The sequence below is a fragment of the Sus scrofa genome, chromosome 3, assembly GCF_054392235.1.
Source record: "Sus scrofa isolate SSC_HxYL_T2T_F1_AM1 chromosome 3, Sscrofa_HxYL_maternal_Yorkshire_Landrace_v2.0, whole genome shotgun sequence".
Taxonomy (NCBI): domain Eukaryota; kingdom Metazoa; phylum Chordata; class Mammalia; order Artiodactyla; family Suidae; genus Sus; species Sus scrofa.
This window is the reverse complement of record NC_139385.1, coordinates 4,455,658-4,476,625: the sequence shown is the minus strand read 5'-3', so window position 1 is coordinate 4,476,625 and position 20,968 is coordinate 4,455,658. Positions and strand designations below refer to the sequence as shown.

General features: G+C 45.6%; 1 long non-coding RNA gene across 6 annotated transcripts in view; it reads left to right on the top strand.

The window, feature by feature from the left end:
• The first annotated feature begins 14,250 nt into the window (after nt 1-14,250).
• LOC102160627 (uncharacterized) overlaps nt 14,251-20,968 on the top strand; it is a 55,496-nt gene continuing 48,778 nt past the window's right edge. For 3 of the 6 annotated variants that reach the window (XR_014839993.1, XR_014839996.1, XR_014839998.1), the window contains exons 1-4: nt 14,251-14,539; nt 14,890-15,089; nt 16,383-16,525; nt 17,448-17,574. This is a non-coding gene — a long non-coding RNA (uncharacterized LOC102160627). The remainder of the gene's footprint in view (nt 14,540-14,889; nt 15,090-16,382; nt 16,526-17,447; nt 17,575-20,968) is intronic. The other 3 variants (XR_014839994.1, XR_014839997.1, XR_014839995.1) reach the window with 2 other exon arrangements.

The following is a 20,968-nucleotide window of genomic DNA, read 5'->3' as shown; positions in this document are numbered from 1 at the left end:
CTCCTGTATTAGCAACACTCTTCCCCAAATAGAAGCTTTCTCTCATCAACTGTTTCACACCTGGAGGTACAGTTGGTGTTGGCAAGGCAGAAAAAAAATGCTTTAACTTTTTCTTTTTAAAATAAGTTAATGAGGAGTTCCTGCTGTGGCACAGTGGGATCAGCGGCATCTCTGGAGCACTGGGATGCAGGCTTGATCCCCAGCCCGGCACAGTGGTTTAAGGATCTGGCGCTGCCACCGCTGCTGCATAGGTGGCAACTGCAGCTCGGATCTAATCCTGGCCTCGGAACTCCATATGCCTCAGGGTGGCCAAAAAAAAAAAAGTTATTTTTTTCCAACTTTATGAAGATATAATTGACATATAATACCATGCGAGTGTAAGGTGTACAATGTGATGATTTGATACAGATATGTATTTCAAAATAATTACCACAATAAGGGTAGTGAACACATCCGGCAACTCAGGTAATTGCCATTATTAATTTTTGTGGTGAAAACGTTTAAAATCTACTCTCTTAGCAACTTTCACACATACACTACAGTGTTGTTAATGATAGTATGTTAGATCCCCAGAATTTATTCATCTTATAACTAGAAGTTTTTACCCTTTGATCCGCGTCTCTGTATTTCCCCAGCCCCCAGCTCTGGCAACCAAGAGGCTGCTCTGTTTCTGAGTTAGTCGTTTTTCTTTAGTTTTCTCTAGCATCCTCTACGGATTTCAAAGAGTTGGTTTTTTGAGGCTCATTTTAAGTCCCTGCAGTTACTATTCTTATTTTTTTTTTATAATGATTTTTATTTTTCCCACATGGCCTTTTTTTTTTTTTTTTAAAGATTTTATTTTATTTTATTTTATTTTTTTTTGTCTTTTGTTGTTGTTGTTGCTGTTGTTGCTATTTCTTGGGCCGCTCCCGCGGCATATGGAGGTTCCCAGGCTAGGGGTCTAATCGGAGCTGCAGCCACCGGCCTACGCCAGAGCCACAGCAACGCGGGATCCGAGCCGCGTCTGTGACCTACACCACAGCTCACGGCAACGCCGGATCCTTAACCCACTGAGCAAGGGCAGGGACCGAAGCCGCAACCTCATGGTTCCTAGTCGGATTCGTTAACCACTGCGCCACGATGGGAACTCCTACTATTCTTATTAATACTCATATTGTCCCATCCTTAGCTAATGGGAGCCTCTTGAAGTTGGTTCCATTGTCCCTTTACTCAACAGTAACACTCATTAATAGCTTCCTTAACTTCATACGACAAGATGTCCCAGGCTTACCTTGAAAATTTCCTACCCCAAACTGGTAACCAGCCAAATTCTCCAAAAGCCCTGATTCCTTTGGTGGGAAATGATATTTAGGAACCACCGTTTGGTTGCTGGGGTGCTCAGTGCCACTAGGTTGATTTCCTACCCCACCCCCCGCCAAGGAAGAAATAATTTCCTATCTGAAATTCTAGATCCAGCTAAGCTATTCTAGTTAGGAGGACAAAAAATATCTTCAGACATGCAAGGAGTCAGAAAATTGACCATCCATTCTCCGTGGTAGGAAGCATGTCAGAAATAGAAAGAATCAATCAAGAAAGAGAAAGATTTGGAATGCAGGAAATAGTGGAGCCAGTCCCAGGCAAAGAGCTGCCCAGACCAACAGCGATACATCAGTCTGATATGAGCTAGAGGATGGGTAGCTTCAGAAAGTAGATCTCTCTGGAAAAGGGGAAAACAAGTAGAAAATACGACCACGTGGTTGGGTGTGGAAGAGCCGAGCCGTGGTGAACAGCAGGTCAGCACGTAAAAACTGACCTTGGCTGGGAACAAAGTGGGGCATCTCAGGGACCTTAGGTGAATTCCCTTCAGGCACAGATTGGATCAGGGAGGAAGCTGGGTCTTAGCTCCCCCCTTGAGACACAGAGTGAATGTTGGTGTCCCTTCCCATGTCTGATGGCCAAAGTGGGTACACTGAGGCTCTGGGCAGGTTTTATTTTGTAATTTCTTTCTTTCTTTTTAAACTTTGAAGTTATGTCTTCATTTGTATCTTGGAACATCCTGAACATACCTATTTAGGTTCTTGACATATTGTCCCTTAAATGTAATTTCTTTTTTTGTGTGTGTGTGTGTCTTTTTGCTATTTCTTGGGCTGCTCCCGCGGCATATGGAGGTTCCCAGGCTAGGGGTCCAATCGGAGCTGTAGTCCCCAGCCTACACCAGAGCCACAGCAACGCAGGATCCGAGCCGCGTCTGCAACCTACACCACAGCTCACGGCAACGCCGGATCGTTAACCCACTGAGCAAGGGCAGGGACCAAACCCGCAACCTCATGGTTCCTAGTCGGATTCGTTAGCCACTGCGCCACGACGGGAACTCCTTAAATGTAATTTCTATATGGAGTGAATTCATGCTTTGACTACTAAATGAACTAATTGTTTTTCTCGACATTAGATTTCTTCATATTTTGAAAACGTACTTTGCAGCCAGGCTCATTTTGAGTAGGAACAGTTTTTTCCCCCCATTTATTGGTTTTGATTTGATTTTGGCCCCCACTGGGTTCCACTCTCTCTTCCCTGGCCCCGCAGTCCAGCAGTTGTCAGTTACTTCTGTGGTAGCCAAGAGATGGGACGACAGCGCTCTCATGTGCTCTGTGGTGATACCACGTGTGCTGCAGACCCAGGGAAGGAGGTTGCATGTAGCTTGGCTGGACTCCTGGTCAGGAAGCTGGCTTTCTGTCCCCATCACTTACCTCCCTAGGTCCTCAGCTCCCTGTAATCCACCCTCCAGCACCAGATGTGCAGCCCTGTTCCCAGCTCTGTTTCACCCAGTGAGTCTGCCTTGGGTCCTTTTCTCACAGGAGCCCTTGGGGTGTCCTCTCCCCACCCAGAACTGAGCTCCCAGGATCTCCCACAAATTTCCAGCTCTAGAGCCCATGAGGCCTTTGCTTCTAATTACATTATTTCTGCTTATTTTTGGTCTATAGAGATGTTAACCTTGCTTTTTGAGGCTAGTTCTGTCTTTTTAGAATGCTCTATTTACAATTTTATCTTTCATTACTTTGTGATCCAAGCAAAGAGTATGAATGCAAATTTGCTGTGATAGCTTGCCCAAATCAATGTGATTTTTATTATTTCCCCTTAACTCTATTCCCTTTATCCTATTTGTCCATTCCATGTCCATTCTCTTCTTTTTCTCCAATAGAATCTCTGTGTTGTGGGGGGATACTAATGTGCCCCAACTACATTTCCCAGCCTCCCCTGTAGACACAAATAGCCAATTAGATGTAAGGAAAAAATTGTGTGGCTTCCAGGAAAGCTCTTTAAAAGGAGCTGATTCAGCTGCAAGGTACATCATTTTGCTCATTGACTCTTCTTTTTCTTATGCCTGGAATGCAGATGTGATGGCTAGGGGTCAGCTGCCATTTTGGGACAATGAAGTCACTTCAAAGATGGAAGCCACATGCTGTGATGAATGGCCCTGCAGAACAAGAGCAAGAGTCTGGGGTTCCAATAGCAAGAACCAAGGTGGCCTGGGTGGTGGGGACATAGCCATAGCCTTTCCCTGTTTCTTAACTGGAACTTCCCAGTTAGGATGACCAATTGGACATGTCAGCTGCTGGGACTCCAGCTGCTACTTCTAGGAGTCATTTTTCAACTTGTCCTCTGTACCTACCTCATTCTCTCAAGACTGGCTGAGCCTTGATCATGGGTGCATTTCTTGGCTGCTGGCTTCTTTACCTGGCCCCTTTGGCATCTATGGTGGGACATGGGCACTGCATCCCATTAAGACTCACAACAAAGGACTCCTCCCTATAGAGTCAAAAACTATAGGTAACATCTGCTGTGGCCTTGTAGTAACTGATACATCTGGGAAGTCTTGGTGGGGATTCCTTCCCCCTGACCAGGTGAACTATGACTCTTTCCTATTCCTACCAAGGTAGATGAGGAAGAGAAGACAGGGACAGGCTCAGGTCTTGGCAGGTGTCCCTGCCTTTCCAGAATTTTCTTATTCTCCATAATCCAGGCTCTCGTGCAAATCCTTGGAGGCCCCTTTTCTTTGATCCTGGTTCTCGGACCCTGGCCTTAACCTCCATCTCATCCGTCACCTCTCCCCAGTTCTCCCATCCCAAACCCAGTCCTTTACAACATCCAGTGCACACAGGTGTGACTGCACCATTCCTTCAAGGACTTCCTTTCCAGGTGGTCAGCCCATTCTTAGAGGGCCTGGGCCAAGTGCCACCTACTTACTTCTGTCCCTCAGTGCAGGTCAGCTGAGAACTATTCCTGGGACTGGTCAGGCTTTCCTGGACCACCTGGCCAAGAGGCTGATGCTCCTGCTTTGTCCCCTTCAGGCTTTCTAGGCAGAAACGGCAACATGCAGGCCAGGCAACCAAAATGTGGAGGTCATTTATTTCCACTTGTTGTGCTCATTCGTGAATCTGGTGGCTGTACATTGCACGGCTTGCAGAAAACCCAGTGTCTCCATGACTGTGTTTGCCAGCACAATGCCCGAAGCAATAGGAAGATACACTTTCCTTTCCTCTACCTGCTAAATATCACAGTGCATCTAACTGGCAGAGCCTAATTTGAATCCAGAATCCTAGCAGCAAGGGAGTCTGGGAAATGCAGCATTTAGCTTTCCAGCCTCAGGAGTACAAGACACACTAGACGGAGTGAGAATGGGTATGCGTGCCCCCTCACCATATCCTTACCCCCTGTTGTCAATAGGGGACCCTCACAGGAGGCTGCTTGTGGACACTGTGGTTTGTGGGATGTGGCTTCCTAGTCCCCAGTGTTGAAATGTGTCAGTCCTGCCCAGAACATGGATGAAGTTACAGGCCAAAGACCAGCAAACACCGCAGTTTCCATACACAGAAGGTTCCGGGTCTATTTGTGTGAATTATCCCAGTTTTTGTGAGACTTGGTATCTCTTCTGAGAGTGTCATCAGAGAACTAAGGAACCTTAGCAGAAAGGTCAGAACACATCTATTCTTCTCCCACTGGACAATATTAACTACTTCATCCAGAGGCTCTTCCTAATGTTCTGGACCCTTGCAGTAGAATCACATGCAGAGTCTTCTCATTTTAAAAATCGAGGTGAAGGGAGTTCCTGCCGTGGCTCAGTGGTTAACGAATCTGACTAGGAACCATGAGGTTGTGGGTTCAATCCCTGGCCTTGCTCCGTGGGTTAAGGATCTGTCATTGCCATGAGCTGAGGGGTAGGTCGCAGACACGGCTTGGATCTGGCGTGGCTGTGGTGTAGGCCATCGGCTACAGCTCTGATTCGACCTCTAGTCTGGAAACCTCCATATGCTGTGGGTATGGTCCTAAAAAGGACAAAAGACCAAAAAAAAAAAAGAAAGAAAAAAATCAAGGTGAAATTTCTATGATGTAACATTAACCATTTTGAAGTGTATGGTTCAGTGGCACTCAGGACATTCACCATGTTCTGCAGCCACAACCTCTATCTACTTCCCAAACATCTTTGTCACCTGCAAAGGAAACCCTGTACACATTAAACTGTCATTCTCGACCCCACCTCGCAACCCTAGCAACCATGAATCTACTCCCTCTCTGTAGGTTTGCCTCTTCTGGGTGTTTCTTACAAATGAAATCATACAATATGTGACCACCGACACTTAGTCATATCACTTATCATAATATTCTTGAAGCTCATCCACACTATAGCTCGTATCAGTGCCTTCTTCCTTTTTGAGGCTGAAGAATATTCCTTTGTGTGTATATACCACATTTTACTTGTCCATTTATCAGCTGATGTGACTGTTTCCACCTTTTGACAATCTGTGTGTGTGTGTGTGTGTGTGTGTGTTTTAACCTTTTGACTATTGTGAATAGTGCTGCTATGGACATTCATGTACAAGTATTTGTTGGGGTTCCTGTTTCAGATCTGTTTGGGTATAAGTTTAGGAGCAGAATTGCTGAGTCATATGGTAATTCTGGTAACCATCAAACTGTAGTCCAACACAGCCATACCATTTTACATTCCCACCAGCAAGGTATATGAATTTTAATTTCTCTATATCATCACCAACACTCATTACTTTCTTTTTTTCTTTTTTTTTTTTTTTGCTTTTTAGGGCCGCACCTATGGCACATGGAGGTTCCCAGGCTAGGGGACTAATTGGAGCCACAGCAACCCGGGATCCGAGCCACATCTTCGGCCTCCACCACAGCTCACTGCAATGCCGGATCCTTAACCCAGTGAGTGAGGCAAGGGATTGAACACACATCCTCATGGATACTAGTCAGGTTTGTTAACCACTCACTGAGCCACGAAGGGAACTCCATTATTATTTTCTTTTTTTAAAATTATAACCATACTAGTGGGTGTGGGCAGGTTCTTAATAAGCACTGATGAACAGGGCCTAAGTATATGAACTTCTTATCTACAGACCAAAATGGATGAGGAAAATTTGAACAGGCTTATGAATTAGTCAACAATCTTTTGACATATTTCTCCATGAGATTAAATTTTATCCCAGTGATCTGAAGGAGGAAATGATTACCTAAGACCTACCTCTGCATTACTGCCAGTGTGACAAGAAAGAAAATGTACCCATATTGGATGAAATGCCCAGTGAACTAATAGGTTTGCAACTAAGGCAGGTGGAGATTTTACCTTCCTTTTCCTAGTTCTGATTGTGTTAAGACCTTGCCCTTGGCAAGGGTGGGATCCCATCATTTAGACCAGGGGGTTTAAGAATTTTCTAGGACAGGAAGGCTTCCCTGGTTCTTATCAGCTTGTGTGACTTGAATTATTTTTCCAAGATAGGAATCCATTTGCTTTGGGTATGTAAACCTGGAAATTGACTTCCAAATGGCACTTTGTCCTCCCAATGCTGCTTCTTAGGTTTGAGTCTCATTTAACTATGACCAAGGACAAACCTTTGTAGACTCAGTCAGTACCCTGAGAATTGATAATAAAACCTATTGGGGCAAAGAGACACTGTGAGGATAAGATGTCCCTTACTTAAGATTATGGGGACTAAGAATGAGAAAAGATTGCAGCTTCCATGGCTAACTTTGGCTTTACAAGAAGACAGTCTCCTAAGAACCAAGACAAAGTGTATCGGTTAGCTAGAGCTGTGTAACAAAGCACCATACACTGGATGGCTTAAAACAATAGAAATTTTTTTTGTCATACAGTTCCGAGGTTAGAAGTCCAAAATCCATTTGTGGACAGAGCCATGCTCCTTCTAAAACCTGTTGTGGAGAATTCTTCCTTGTCTCTCCTAGCTTCCAATGTGTGCTGTCAGGTCTTGATGTTCCCTGGCTTATTGATGCATCACTCCAATCTTTGTTTTGTGGTCACATGGCCGTCTTCTCCCTTCACACATTTTTCTCCCTGTGTGTCTCCTCTTCTTACAAAGACATTGGATTAATGGAGTCCCAACTGTGGTGTAGTGGTTTAAGGATCCTGCGTTGTCTCTGCAGTGGCTCTGGTTACTGTTGAGGTGCAGGTTCAATCCCCAGACCATGAACTTCCATATACCACTGGTGTAGCTGAAGAAAAGAGACATTGGATTAATGACACACCCTACTCCACTATGACCTCATCTTAACTGTTATACCTGCAACAAATATTTTTTTTTTCCAAATAAGGTCACATTCCGAGGTACCAGGGGTTAAGACTTTGCCATATTTTTTTTGGGGGGGGGGTCAAGGACACAGTTCAGCCCATAACATAAGGGAAAGTGGCAAACAGGGCCAAGTGGTGGACAGAAACAGACATGACCCTAATGTGGCTGTTTGAGCCCAAAGATCTAACTGTATCTGAAACTGGTGAGACCCATACTGGACTTCTTATGCTACTTACAGACAAAGTTTTCCTTTTTTGGACAATAAGCTCATTTGAGTTGGATTTCTGTATTTGGAGCAGAAAGGGTTCTAAATGGCAAGGCATCTTTCAGATTTCTACTTAAATATCTCTTTTTCAGATCGGTTTTCCCTGCTTCCCCAATCTATGTTATATTCCCTACTCTACACTCTATAGCACTGTGTAGATGGCTGGTTTAATGACTATCTCCCTCATGAGATGGTGTGAAAGTTATGAGAAAGGAACTTTATTTCTTACTAAGCAGGCAATGCTACCCTCTACATGGAGAGGAAAATAGGGTAGGAATCAAATGGCTTGCAAGTAATAGTAAATTTTGTTTCTTAGTTTTTCGGAAATCCTTTTTTTGTGCTTTCTTTAAGAAGAGAATATCTATCTTTAAAAATACAGTAAAAAAAATGTCTATAGACAAGCCAAGCCAATTCTAATTTCAGGTGCTAAATACGGATGCTTGCATGATAATTTCCCCAATACTCCCTGTTAATTCCCATTTTGCGATAGTTTAAATCCTTTGGAGAATCCTGGGAGGTTTTCCCAGGAATACAGGTTTGTGGAAGAGAGAGAACCAAGTAAGTAGTCTTTCTTGGCACAGGTGATATTACTGTTCAACATGAGTAACCGAGAACTTATATTTCCTAAGGCAACATCATGTCTGAGCATTAATTTGATTTCTGCAGCCTTGGAAAAAGCTTCTGCAGCCTAAAATGGTTTTCACAAAGAGACCTTGGAGGGATGAACCACGTTCTCTAATTGGTTTAAGAGCTCACCCAATATGCCCCCTGTACCTTCGGGTTTGGCTGAAGCAGGCCCGCCACTGGACTGCTCCTTCAAGATTGGCCGAGTCAGGCTCCCCAAGCCCTGTGCTTCCCTTTTGGGATTGGCCAAAGCAGGCTCTCATGCTCACTTCTGCTCTCTCAGGATTGGCTGAGTCATCCTCCAAGACCTAGTTGTACTCTCCCGGGATTGGCTGAATCAGCCTCTCCTTACCCTACGCTGCTCCCTTGGGATTGGCTAGAGCAGGCTCTCACGCTCACTTCTGCTCTCTCTGGATTGGCTGAGTAATTCTCCAAGCTCCCATTCTGCTCTCCCGGGATTGGCTGAATCAGGTCTCCGCGCCGTATGCTGCTCCCTCGGGATTGGCTAGAGCAGGCTCTCACGCTCGCTTCTGCTCTCTCAGGTTGGCTGAATCATTTTCCATGCCCCCATTCTGCTCTCTGGGGATATGCTGAGGCCGGCTTTCCATTCTGTACAATCCTCCCTCGAAATTGGCTGACTTGCTGAAGTTCTTCCCACTTTCTCTTCAGCCGCTTTCATGCCTCCTTCTTTCTGGCCCTCGCCGATCAGCTAGTGGTGGATCTCGGAGGCCAGTGGGAGGCTCAGCTCTGTGGAGAGAGCCTGGGAGTGACTGTGCATGCTTTGCATTCTTCCCAACTACTCTTGCACCTGGGGCTTGGGGCTGGTGTCCTCTCCTTGGATCTACTCACTGACCGTAGAGATGGGGATCTGTAAGCAGCGTCCCCCTAACTTGGCCGAGGACTGGATCCTTTCCACCTCTCCTACAGGCCCAGGTCAGGTCTGGAGGAGCCACCCCTGGCTGCTGGGCTGCCTCTCTGCCTCTGACGCTTGCCCTTGGACATCAATGGGACTCCAACCTAGAGTAACGGAGGATCCTGCCCTCTATGGGTTTGAATCCAGCCTGGTAGCCTGAGTTTACCCACGACTCCACGTGCTTGCCTTTCCTTTCAAAGCCAGGCTGAGGGTTTTCCTTAACTTAACCAAGCGCCCTAGGACGCGCGGATGCTTTTTTTGTGGTTCTGAATTTCTGCCCTTTCTAAAGCTCTTCAAAATTCTCCTGAGAAGCAAGATGTCGCTCACAGATACAGAGTCTTTGGGCTGAGATCCAGCTTATTCAGTAAATGTGGAGAAAGGGCATTATGAGCATGCTGTAGTCCACAAGGAGGAGGGCAGAGAAGGAGCTCTGGGAAGGTCCAAGTGGTTTTGCTCACGAAATCAGTGCTTTGTTTTTCTCTCTTCCTTAAAGGTGAAGGAAAGAAAGTGATACAGATGCTTCTGTAACCTCACCAGCTTCTGTTCTCACTTTTTAGGTGTAAGAGGAGGGAAGAAGACATCATAAGAGTATGGGCTCATATTTCCTCTCCTGTCCATTCTGGATGTCTGTCCTACCTCACGGTCAGAGAGATGTGACCTCTTGGATGGAGCTCCCATAAGGTTTGCTGGAAGCATGGTGGAACTGGTAGTTTTATTAGTGGTATGAATCTGGTCTTATGCTTACGAGCTGAACTTGAGAAGAATAGTCACAGTTTCATGACCTCTGCAGGTGACTCAGCCGCTAAAAACCTCCGTTTCCCCATATAGGTAGGGCAGCACATCTACATGATAGGGTAAGTTACATGTGTGAAGAGCTTGGTACAGTGTCTTGGGCTTTGCTGTGGTGACAAATCGCTGACCTCAGATTCTTCATAGCTCAACACAAGCGTTAAGTTCTGGAGTTCCCGTCGTGGTGCAGTGGTTAATGAATCCGATTAGGAACCATGAGGTTTCGGGTTCGGTCCCTGCCCTTGCTCAGTGGGTTAAGGATCCGGCATTGCCATGAGCTGTGCTGTAGGTTGCAGACGCGGCTCGGATCCCCAGTTGCTGTGGCTCTGGCATAGGCCGGTGGCTACAGCTCTGATTGGACCCCTAGCCCGGGAACCTCCATATGCTGCAGAAGCGGCCCAAAGAAATAGCAAAAAGACAAATATCAAAACAAAACAAAAAAACAAGTGTTAAGTTCTGTTCTTTCTTTTTTTCTTTTTTTTTTTTTTCTTTTTATGGTCACACCTGTATATGGAATTTCCTGAGCCAGGGGTTGAATTGGAGCTGCAGCTGCGGCCACAGCCACAGCCACAGCCACGGCAAAATGGATCCAAACCACATCTGCCACCTACCTAATGCTACAGTTTGTGGCAACAATGGATACTTAACCCGCTGAGCCAGGCCAGGGATTGAACATGCATCCTCCCAGAAACAACATCAGGTCCTTAACCTGATGAGCCGCATCAGGAACTCCTTAGGTTCTGGTCTTGATAATGCCTCTGGTATGGGCTGGCAAGGGACCCTCCACCCAGTCACTTGGATACAAGGTAGACTGCTCAAGGCAGGAGGCTCTGCTTTCCTGAAGCTGTACTATCAGCAACACATGGCCTGAGAAGTTGCTGCCACCGAGCAGAAAGGATGAAGAGAGTGTGAGGGCCATGGTGTCTGTGTTAGCATAGGCTGCTATAACAAATTACTGTAGACCGGAAACATCACATTTATTTCTCACCAGTGGGAGCTGGAAGCCTGACATCAGGGTGCCAGCATGCTTGGGTTCTAGTGAGAGCCCTCTTCTGGGTTGCAGATGACTGACTTCTCACTGTATTGTACAACTAGCTCTCTGCCCTCTTCTTAAAAGGGCACCAATCTCATTCACGAGGCCTCCACCCTCAAACTCCAGTTATCTCCCCAAAGCCCCACCCCCCTCCCAATGCCACCACATTGGGATCAGGGTTTCAACCTATGAATTCTGGGGGAGCATACACACCTATAGTCATTACTTTCTTACTTCTTGGTTTGTTTATTCATAACCATCCTTATTTCAAAGAAGCTTTGGGGGAGTTCCCATTGTGTCTCAGCGGTAACGAACCCAACTAGTATCCATGAGGACATGGGTTCGATCCCTGGCCTAGCTCGGTGGTTAAGGATCCTGTGATGCTGTGAGCTGTGGTGTAGGCCGGCAGCTGCAGCTCCAGTTCAACCCCTGGCCTGGGAACTTCCATATGCCGTGGGTGCATCCTTAAAAAAAAGAAAAGAAAAGAAAAGAAAGAAGCTTTGGGGTGCCCACCACCACCACCACAGTGCCTATAAACGCACTCAGGCAACACATCCATTCAGATGACTCCCTTAAAAACACCTAAAAGCCACCCATGCCTTGAACATCTTCCTGTGCACTTAACTTGACCCCTGGCTTTTCTCTCTGCCAGGCACTGCTCCAGGCACTTACTTACATGAACTTCCTCAGTCCGCATGAGCCTCCAGTTCATCCCCATTTTATGGGTGAGGAAACTGAGGCACAGAAGTCTCAAGGTGTGGCAAACTGGAGAGTTAGAGTTTGAGCCCAGAAACTCTGATTCTGGAGCCCCAGCTCCAACCCTTCTGCTTAACTGCCTCTCAGATACTCTTGTCTCTAAGAAGACACTTGAGCAAAAACACACAGAGACAGCTTTTTATGTCCAATCCTATTTCCATCACAGAATGTCACACAACTGCCTCTGTGCCTGAACACCAGGGCACCTGGGGTCAGTGTCCTTTATCTCTTGGTGTCAGGAGGATGCAGATTCAAGATTTCTGAGTGTTCCATTGTACAATGCTGGAATTGTGAAATCACAGACTTATGAAATCTTGGAGCTGAGAACTCACTATATGGCCAGCCCATTGTCCTTCAGGCTGTGAAGTCTGGGCAGATGGGAGACTTTGATTCACAGCTAGAACCAGGCTGCCTCTGTTTGGAATTGTCTTTGCAAAAGTGCACTGACCTCCTCTTGCTGCCTTGAACCTTAAAATCCCACAAATAAGAAGTGAATACTTTTTTTTTTTTTTTTTTTTTGCCCGCTCCTGCAGCGTGTGGAAGGACCAGGGACCAAACCCAAGCCACAGCAGTGGCAACGCTGAATCTCCAACCTGCTAGGCCACCAGGGAACTCCCTAAATTGCAGTTTGGATTCCAAAATAGATCATGAACATTCTTACACGTGAGTAGGTATATCTTACAATATCGTTTTAGAATAGCTACCACCTTCCACAATTTACTTCACATTTTCACTTGGTTAGACACTTAAATTGTCTTAATTTATATTGCTTCCTTTTTTTTTTTTTTTAGTGTTACAACCAAACTGTGAACAAGGTTCACGTACATACATTTTTGGATGTACGTTCATTAATATTCACTACTAAAGGGGAATTGCTAGGTTAGAGGGCATTTTTATTATCTTTACAGAGTATCTTCCAGAAAGTTCGTACGAATCACCCTGATACTAAACATGAGAGAAATGAATATTTTCCTAAATCGGTACCTACTCTGGATATTCCTATCATATAATTCTTTTCAAATTTTACTTTCTAAAAATATCTTAAACTTTGATATCTTTTATTTGTCATGAGGGACTTTCCCATATATTTATTGCTCATTTATATCTTGTCTTTTATTAATTCCTTTTTCATATCTTAAAGAAGTGATAATGTTGATCTTTTCAACAATTTACAAGAGCAGCTAAAAATTAACATTATAAAGTCTTTGTTTCTTCTATATGTTATAAAGATCTTAGTTTGTCTTTAAACTTGGTTTGTTTTTAATCTTTAACTGAAATGAGTAATCTTATAAAATAAAATCAGTTTTTGGCTTCATGGTTTCTCCATTTGTTGTCATATGTTTTCCCAACCGTTGGTTTTATATTCTAAAATTCACTATGCTTTAAGACGTTTCTGGGAGTTCCCTTGTGGCCCAGTGGATTAAGGATCTGGTGGTCCCGCTGCAGTAGCTGGGGTCTCTCCTGTGGTGTGGGTTGGAATCTCTGGCCAGGCAACGTTCACGTGCTGGGGGCGGGGCCACCAATTTTTCTGTTGAATTAAAAAATCTTGAACCCAGGTAACACTTATTTACTCTAATGTGTGAGCTGGTGATTTGACCCTAATTGTAATTGAGTGTGGTCAGTAGTTGAGCTATCATAATACATACTTCCCGTCAATCCCAAAGACCCCTTGATCATTTGGTAAAGTGCCAAGTCCCCCTTTCCTAGGCCTGTTCGCTGGCTCTTTCTTATCCTTCTGAATTGTTTAGGATACAAATTTCAGACAGGTGAGCGCCTAACAATTCAGTACAGTTATTTTTGAATGTGGGAGCTGCTCTTTTATTCCCCTCTTCATTTGTGTGCCCTCTGCTTTACCTTCTCTTTCGCTGCATCGCCTATTAAATTTTGCCTCCTCTCCTTTTTCATTCCTGTTTTTAAAAACTGCTTGGCTGGGCTAATGTGGTTAGCTTTTTCACCTGGGCTCTTAAATCTCTCACTCGTTAGGCGGCTGGGAGGAGGCGCATCCTCTGGTGGGGGGGTGATGGATGATGACGCAGAGGAGCTGGGGTGGGGGTGAGCGTGGAGGGGGAGGAGCAGGTAAGGCGAGGTGGGGGTCATGTGGGGAGGGGTGGCGTGTGAGTGGGGGGGTGATGTGTGGGGGGCACAGGTGAAGTTGGATAATATATGCGTGGGGGCGATGAGCGGGGTTGGGGGCGGAGCGGCGCAAGGCGGCCCCGCAAGGCCCCGCCCACAGTGGGCGCCCGCCCCGGGGTCTTCGGCACGTGGCGCCGGGCTCTGTGCGCAGGCGCTCATCGGTCCTCGGTGGGGCGGCCGGGCGGTGTCGAGCTTCTCCGGGCGCGGTCGCGCGTGGGGCGGGCGGTGGGTCGCGGAGGTCGCGCCCTGGCCCGCGTCGGCAGCGCGACACGATGGAGAGGGGCTCGGGAAAGAGGCACCGCCGCCTGCGTCGCGTCCACACTGAATGGAGGCAGACCTGGGGGCCCCGAGCGAACGCGCAGGAAGGGCTGCTTTTGGGGGCGAGGCTGCGCTTGCTGCGGCCCAGAGGACAGAACGACAGACACCATCCGGCCCCGCCAGCCAGGGAGGTAAGACGAGGCTGCCCTGCCTGCATGCACCGCGTCCAAAATCGGACGCGCTGTGGCGCCGGTGCCTGAGTCCCCAAGTGCAAAACTGAAATGTGTGTGACCGAGGCTTTTGAATCCTGAGCTTCCTTAGTTTGCTGAGACTCGGGACCGACTGACCCTCCCTGCCGGTCTCGCGCAGCTCTGACCTCCAGAGCCTCCCGCCTTTACGGAGACCCCCCGGACCCAGAAGGCTTTTCAGCCTTGACCAGTCGCAGAAGTGTGGTCTGAGGATTCTGGTAGATGTGTGCTCTTAGGGAGGCAGATCCGGCGCCCTTGATGAAGTTTCCAGCTGAAATGAATTTGTCCCCTAGGCTCCGTTGGAACAAGGCATCTCTGCGGAGTCAAGAAAGAGGGGGACTCCAGAAACAGGAATCTCACGGGAAGACCCACACCCCCCTCCAGCCTCTGACCCGAGATGGATCAGAGCTTCAGAGGAGAAGCACTGGAAACCCAGAAAAGGAGCGTATGGCTCAGAGCGGCCAAGGCTTGAGTGATTTGCCTACAATCAGCTGTGAGTCACTTTGCAAAGAGAGAAGGGAGCTGGGGCTGAGAGTGGTGGCAGGGGACAGACTGTGTGATCATTGTCCCCGGGTTGGTGGGATGCTGGGGGTTCTGCAGCTGGGAAAGTTTTATCTTTAAACCCCACCTCCCTTCATTCTCCATTCATTCTTCCTGGAGGCTGGGCACCTTTCAAACCATGTCCATCACCAGGACCGGCCTCTGGAGTTGTGCTTTTCTGTTCCTGATCTTGCAGAGTCAAGAATATAGTTCCAGGGAGTTCCCCTTGTGGCTTAGCGGGTTAAGGACCTGAGTCGTTTCTGTGAGGGTAGGGGTTCGATCCCTGACCTGCTTCAGTGGGTTAAGGATCCGGTGTTGTCCTGAGCTGTGGAGTAGGTTACAGACGTGGCTTGGATCTCACAGTGTGGTCGCTGTGGTGTAGGCCTGCATTCGACCCCTGGCCTGGGAGCTTCCATATGCCCGCAGGTGCGACCATAAAAAGAAATAACTAGTTAAAAGGGTAGGCGTTTCAGGAGGGTTTGCCGGGGTTTTCTGCTTTTGTCTCATTTGACTAAAGGGGAGAAGCACCTGAGAGGGGAAATGACTTGCCGAGGATCAAAAAGAGGCACGTGCAGTCCTGGCTTGGCCTGGAGAGCCACGGAAACCGCGTTTCCTCTGTAAAACTCCTATTGAGAAACAGCAAATTAGAAGAAACAGGTTTTTAAAATACAGCTCCATTTAAGGCACCTATCTCCTTTCCCAGAGCTTTAGGAGGAGCCTCAGACTCAAGGAATTAATATCTCCATAGTAAAACAGATACTCCAAATAGCCTTTAGTGTTTTCCTCCCTGCTACGTCCGTTTTAATGAAGTCATTGTGTTTCATATGTGTGTGTGTGTGTATCTTAGGGCCGTACCTGCAGCATATTTAAGTGCCCAGGCTAGAGGTCGAATCTGAGCTACAGCTGCCGGCCTCCATCACAGCCACAGCAATGTGGGATCTGAGCCTCTTCTGCAACCTACACCACCGCTCATGGCAACGCCGGTTCTTTCACCCACTGAGCGAGGCCAGGGATCGAACCCTCAACCTCATGGATCCTAGTTAGATTTGTTAATCCTGGAGCCATGAAGGGAACTCCCAGCATTTCATATTTTGAGGTGCTATTATTAGCTTAATAATTCTGTTTTAAATATTTCTGTGTTAGTGTGTGTGTGGGGCAGGGGACAAAGACAGTGTTAGGGAACATGGCAGGTTTAAGGAGTCACAATGAGGCAGTGTCACCTTCCTCTCTTTCTCGCTGATTAAAGGCTGGGTACCTGGCTGGCACTGGACGTTTTGAGGCGAGAGTGGGTAAGCTCGAATCATCCTGGTCCTCTTCCCTCCTCCTCCAGGAGGGCCTTCCCGGGTTTTGGCACTCTTAGGAGAACAACACACAATGCACAGATCCCAGGTGAGTCGTTTCTTTTATTCCCTGTTGCGTCTTACCGTGGATTTCATGGCTTTTATTAAGTGTTCATATATTAAGATGGAAAAGTGGAAGTAGATAAAAAGGTCCTTCTGAATAGATGAGGAGGGAGGGAGTGGCCCCTGACTAGCAGGCAGAGGTGGCTGTCATCTGTGTCCGTCACGTCCTCAAAATGAGTGGCACATGTGTCTTTGAACTTCCTGCTCTGCAAAGGATTTTCGTTAGCATTCCTGGGGCAGGAAGATGTCCTGGCCCTGGGGTCTGGGAAGGATGTCTTTGCAGGCCTCTGGTAGCAGAGGACCTCGCAGAATCCCCTGTCACGGCTCTTCCTTGGAGCCAAGCATCAAAGCACGTGGGCTCTGTAGAGCACTTTCTATACGTCCGCTTCGATTCAGAGACAAAACATGAGGCTGTCTGGGGAATGAAAGACAGGCTGCATTTCCTTAGGATAACCCCATAAACTGTGTGGGTTGGACAGCAAATCGTTCATACTCAGAGTCTTTGGCAAAAGTTTATACATGATCCATGTACGTTATTTATTTATCTATTTTTGTCTTTTTCTAGGGCCGCACCCAAGGCACATGGAGGTTCCCAGGCCAGGGGTTGAATGGGAGCTGCAGCCACCATCCTACACCACAGCCACGTGGGGTCCGAGCCGCATCTGCGACCTACACCACAGCTCCTGGCAATGCCATATCCTTAACCCATGGAGCAAGGCCAGGGGTCGAACATGCAACCTCACGGTTCTTAGTTGGATTCGTTAACCACTGAGCCACAACGGGAACTTTGAGTACATTGTTTTTGTGGTAAAATTTATATAACACATTTGCCATGTTAATCATTTTTAAGTGTACGATTCAGAGGCGTTAATTAGACTCACAATGCAACCATCACTCTCTATTCGCAGAACACTTTTCATCATCTCAGACAACAACTCTGTGACCTTAACCAGTGATGCTTCGTTCGTTCCTCCCCTAGAGCCTGGCAACCTCTCCTCTCTAGGTCTGTGAATGTTCCTGTTCTAGATATTTTGTGTAAGTGGAATCATACACTCTTTTTCCTTTTGTGTTTGTCCCTTTTCACTTAATGTTTTCAGGGTTCGCCCACGTCGCGGTATGTTACACAGCCTCATTCCTTCTAGTGGCTGAATCCTATTCCACAGACATACCTCGATTTGCCTCACTTCACAGACAGTGTGGTTTTTACAAATTGAAGGTTTCTGACAACCTGTCTTGTCAGTTGATGGTTAGCATGTTTTTAGCAATGAGCTATTTTTCATTAAGGTATGTGCATTGTTATATGAGGCATAATCATAGAGTAGACTACGGTATCTGAAGTTCCCATTGTGGTTTAGTGGGGTAAGAACCCGACTAGTATCCATGAGGATTTGCCTTCGATCCCTGGCCTCACTCTCAGTGGGTTAAAGGGTCTGGTCAGCTGTGGAGTACATGGCTCGGATCCTGTGTTGCTGTGGTGTAGGCCTGCAGATGCATCTCTGACTCAACTCCTAACCTGGGAGCTTCCATATGCAGCAGGTGCAGCCTTAAATAGGAAAAAAAAAATAGATTACAGTATGATGTGAAATAATTCTTTTTTTCCTTCAGCCTGCAATTCTTTTATTTTTATTTTTTTGTTACTCAAATGAATTTATCACATCTGTAGTTGTGTAAGATCGTAACAATCTGATTTCACAGGATTTCCATCCCACAGCCCAAGCACATCCCCCCACCCCCCAAACTGTCTCCTCCAGAGACCATAAGTTTTTCAATGTCTGTGAGTCAGCATCTGTTCTGCAAAGAAGTTCTGTCTGTCCTTTTTTTCAGATTCCACATGTCAGTGAAAGCATTTGATGTTGGTGTCTCTCACTGTATGGCTGACTTCACTTAGCATGATAATTTCTAGGTCCATCCATGTTGCAAAAAATGCTGGTATTTCATTCTTTTTAATGGCCGAGTAATATTCCATTGTGTATATGGAGCACATCTTCTTCTTTTTTTTTTTTTTTTTTGGTTGGATGGTCTCCTGTTATTATCTGCTTGAGTGTATTTTTTTTTTCATTTTTTGCAAATGCAATATTTGGTTTTGGCTTGTGGTTGCCCTGTTTTTTAAGTATGCTAACCCCTTCCCATAATTGTGTGTTTTAGCCTGATGGTCCTGTAAGTTCAAACACTTCATTACTATATTAAAATTAAGAAGAGAGACATACATACAAACAAAAAGGGTTATTTACCTCCTAACATCCCTTGCCCACATTTTATGGTTTTGATGACTCTTTTTTATTTTTTTCTTTTTAATTTTATTTCGTTTGAAGCATGTTCATGATTAAATCTGTATGCTGGCTTATTTGAGTGACTGCTCTCTGATTGCGGTTTCCTCAGTTCTACTTCTTCCTCTTCTTCTTTTTTTTTTTCATTTCTTTTTTCTTCCCTTTCCTTCCTTTCTTTTTGGTTTAGAGAAGCCCTTTCAATATTTCCTTTAACCTGGGTTTTGTGTTGCTGTATTCTTTAAGTTTTTGTTTGTTGGGAAAAATTTTTATTTCCCTTTCTATTTTAAATGATATTCTTGCTGGATAGAGTATTCTACATTGCATATTTTTTCCTTTTAGCACTTTAAATATCTCTTGCCATTCCCTCCTGGCCTGTAGTGTTTCTGTAGAGAAATCAGCTGATAATCTTATGGGGGTTCCCTTGTAGGTAACATTCTGTTTTTCTCTTGCTGCCTTTAGGATCCTCTCTTTATCACTAACTTTTGCCATTTTTATTATGATGTGTCCTGGTGTGGGTCTGTTTGGGTTCAGTTTGTTTGGGGCCCTCTGTGCTTCTTGTATCTTGAATCCAGTATCCTTTAGACTTGGGAAGTTTCCATCGATAATTTCTTCAAATATATTTTCCATTCCCTTATCTTTTTCTACTCCTTCTGGAATTCCTATTATGCATAGATTGGCCCGCTTTATATTATCCCATAGGTCTCTTATATTGCTTTCCAGTTTTTTGATTCGGTTTTCTGTCTGTTGACCAGATTGAGTGATTTCCATTATTCTATCTTCCATATCACTGATTCGTTCTTCTGCATTATTCATTCTGGTTTTTACTGCCCCTAGTTCAGTTTGCATCTCTGCAAATGAATGTTCTAGTTTTTCTTGGCTCCTCCTTATATTTTCTAGTTCCTTTCTGAGGGTATCTGCATTACTGTTCATATCTTCTCTTAATTCCTTCAGTATTTTCACTATTTCTCTTTTGAACTCCAGGTCTGTCTGACTGCAGAGATCTGTTTCATTGTTGACTGTTTTAGGTGAGTTCTCCTGTTGGTTTGACTGGGGGTGGTTTCTCAGCTTTTTCATCTTGCTTGTTGTTTTCTTTCTCCTGAGGGAGTTGTACTCTCCGTTATCGGGCAGTGTTTGCCTTGTCACTGCCGTGGAATATTTCCTGAGGGCTGGCGTTTTTGTCAGTCTTTTTTGAGGCAGTGTGGTGGAGCACATCTTCTTGATCCACTCCTCTGTCAATGGACATTTAGGTTGTTTCCATGTCTTGGCTGTTGTAAATAGTGCTGCAATGAACACTGGAGAACATGTATCTTTGAGAGTCGTGGTTTTCTCTGGGTAGATGCCCAGGAGTGGGATTGCTGGATCAAATGGTAGTTCTATGTTTAGTTTTCTGAGGAATCTCCATACTGCTTTCCACAGTGGTTGCACCAATTTACAATCCCACCAACAGTGTACTAGTGTTCCTTTTTCTCCACACCCTCTCCAGCACTTCTTGTTTGTAGACTTTTGGATGATGGCCATTCTGGCTGGTGTAAGGTGATACCTCAGAGTGGTTTTGATTTCATCTCTCTAATAATGAGTGATGTTGAACATCCTTTCATGTGTTTCTTGGCCATCTGTATGTCTTCTTTGGAGAACTATCTGTTTAGATCTTCTGCCCATATTTTGATAGGCTTGTTAGATTTTTGGTATGGAGCTGCAGAAGTTGTTTATAAATTTTGGAGATTAATCCCTTGTCTGTCGATTCACTTGCAAAGATTTTCTCCCATTCTGTGGGTTGTCTTTTTGTGTTGTTTAGGGTTTCCTTTGCTGTGCAGAAACTTTGAAGTTTGATTAGGTCCCATTTATTTTTGCTTTTATTGTCATTACTCTGGGAGGTGTATCTGAGGAGATGTTGCTGTCATTTATGTCCGAGAGTGTTTGGTCTATGTTTTCCTCTAAGAGTTTGATAGTGTCTGGTCTTATATCAAGGTCTTTAATCCATTTTGAGTTTATTTTTGTATATGGTGTTAGAGTGTTTTAATTTCATTCTTTTCCATGTGGCTGTCCAGTTTTCCCAGCACCACTTATTGAACAAGCTGTCCTTTCTCCATTGTATATTCTTGTCTCCTTTGTCATAGATTAGTTGGCTGTAGGTACGAGGGTTTAATTCTGGGCTTTCTATC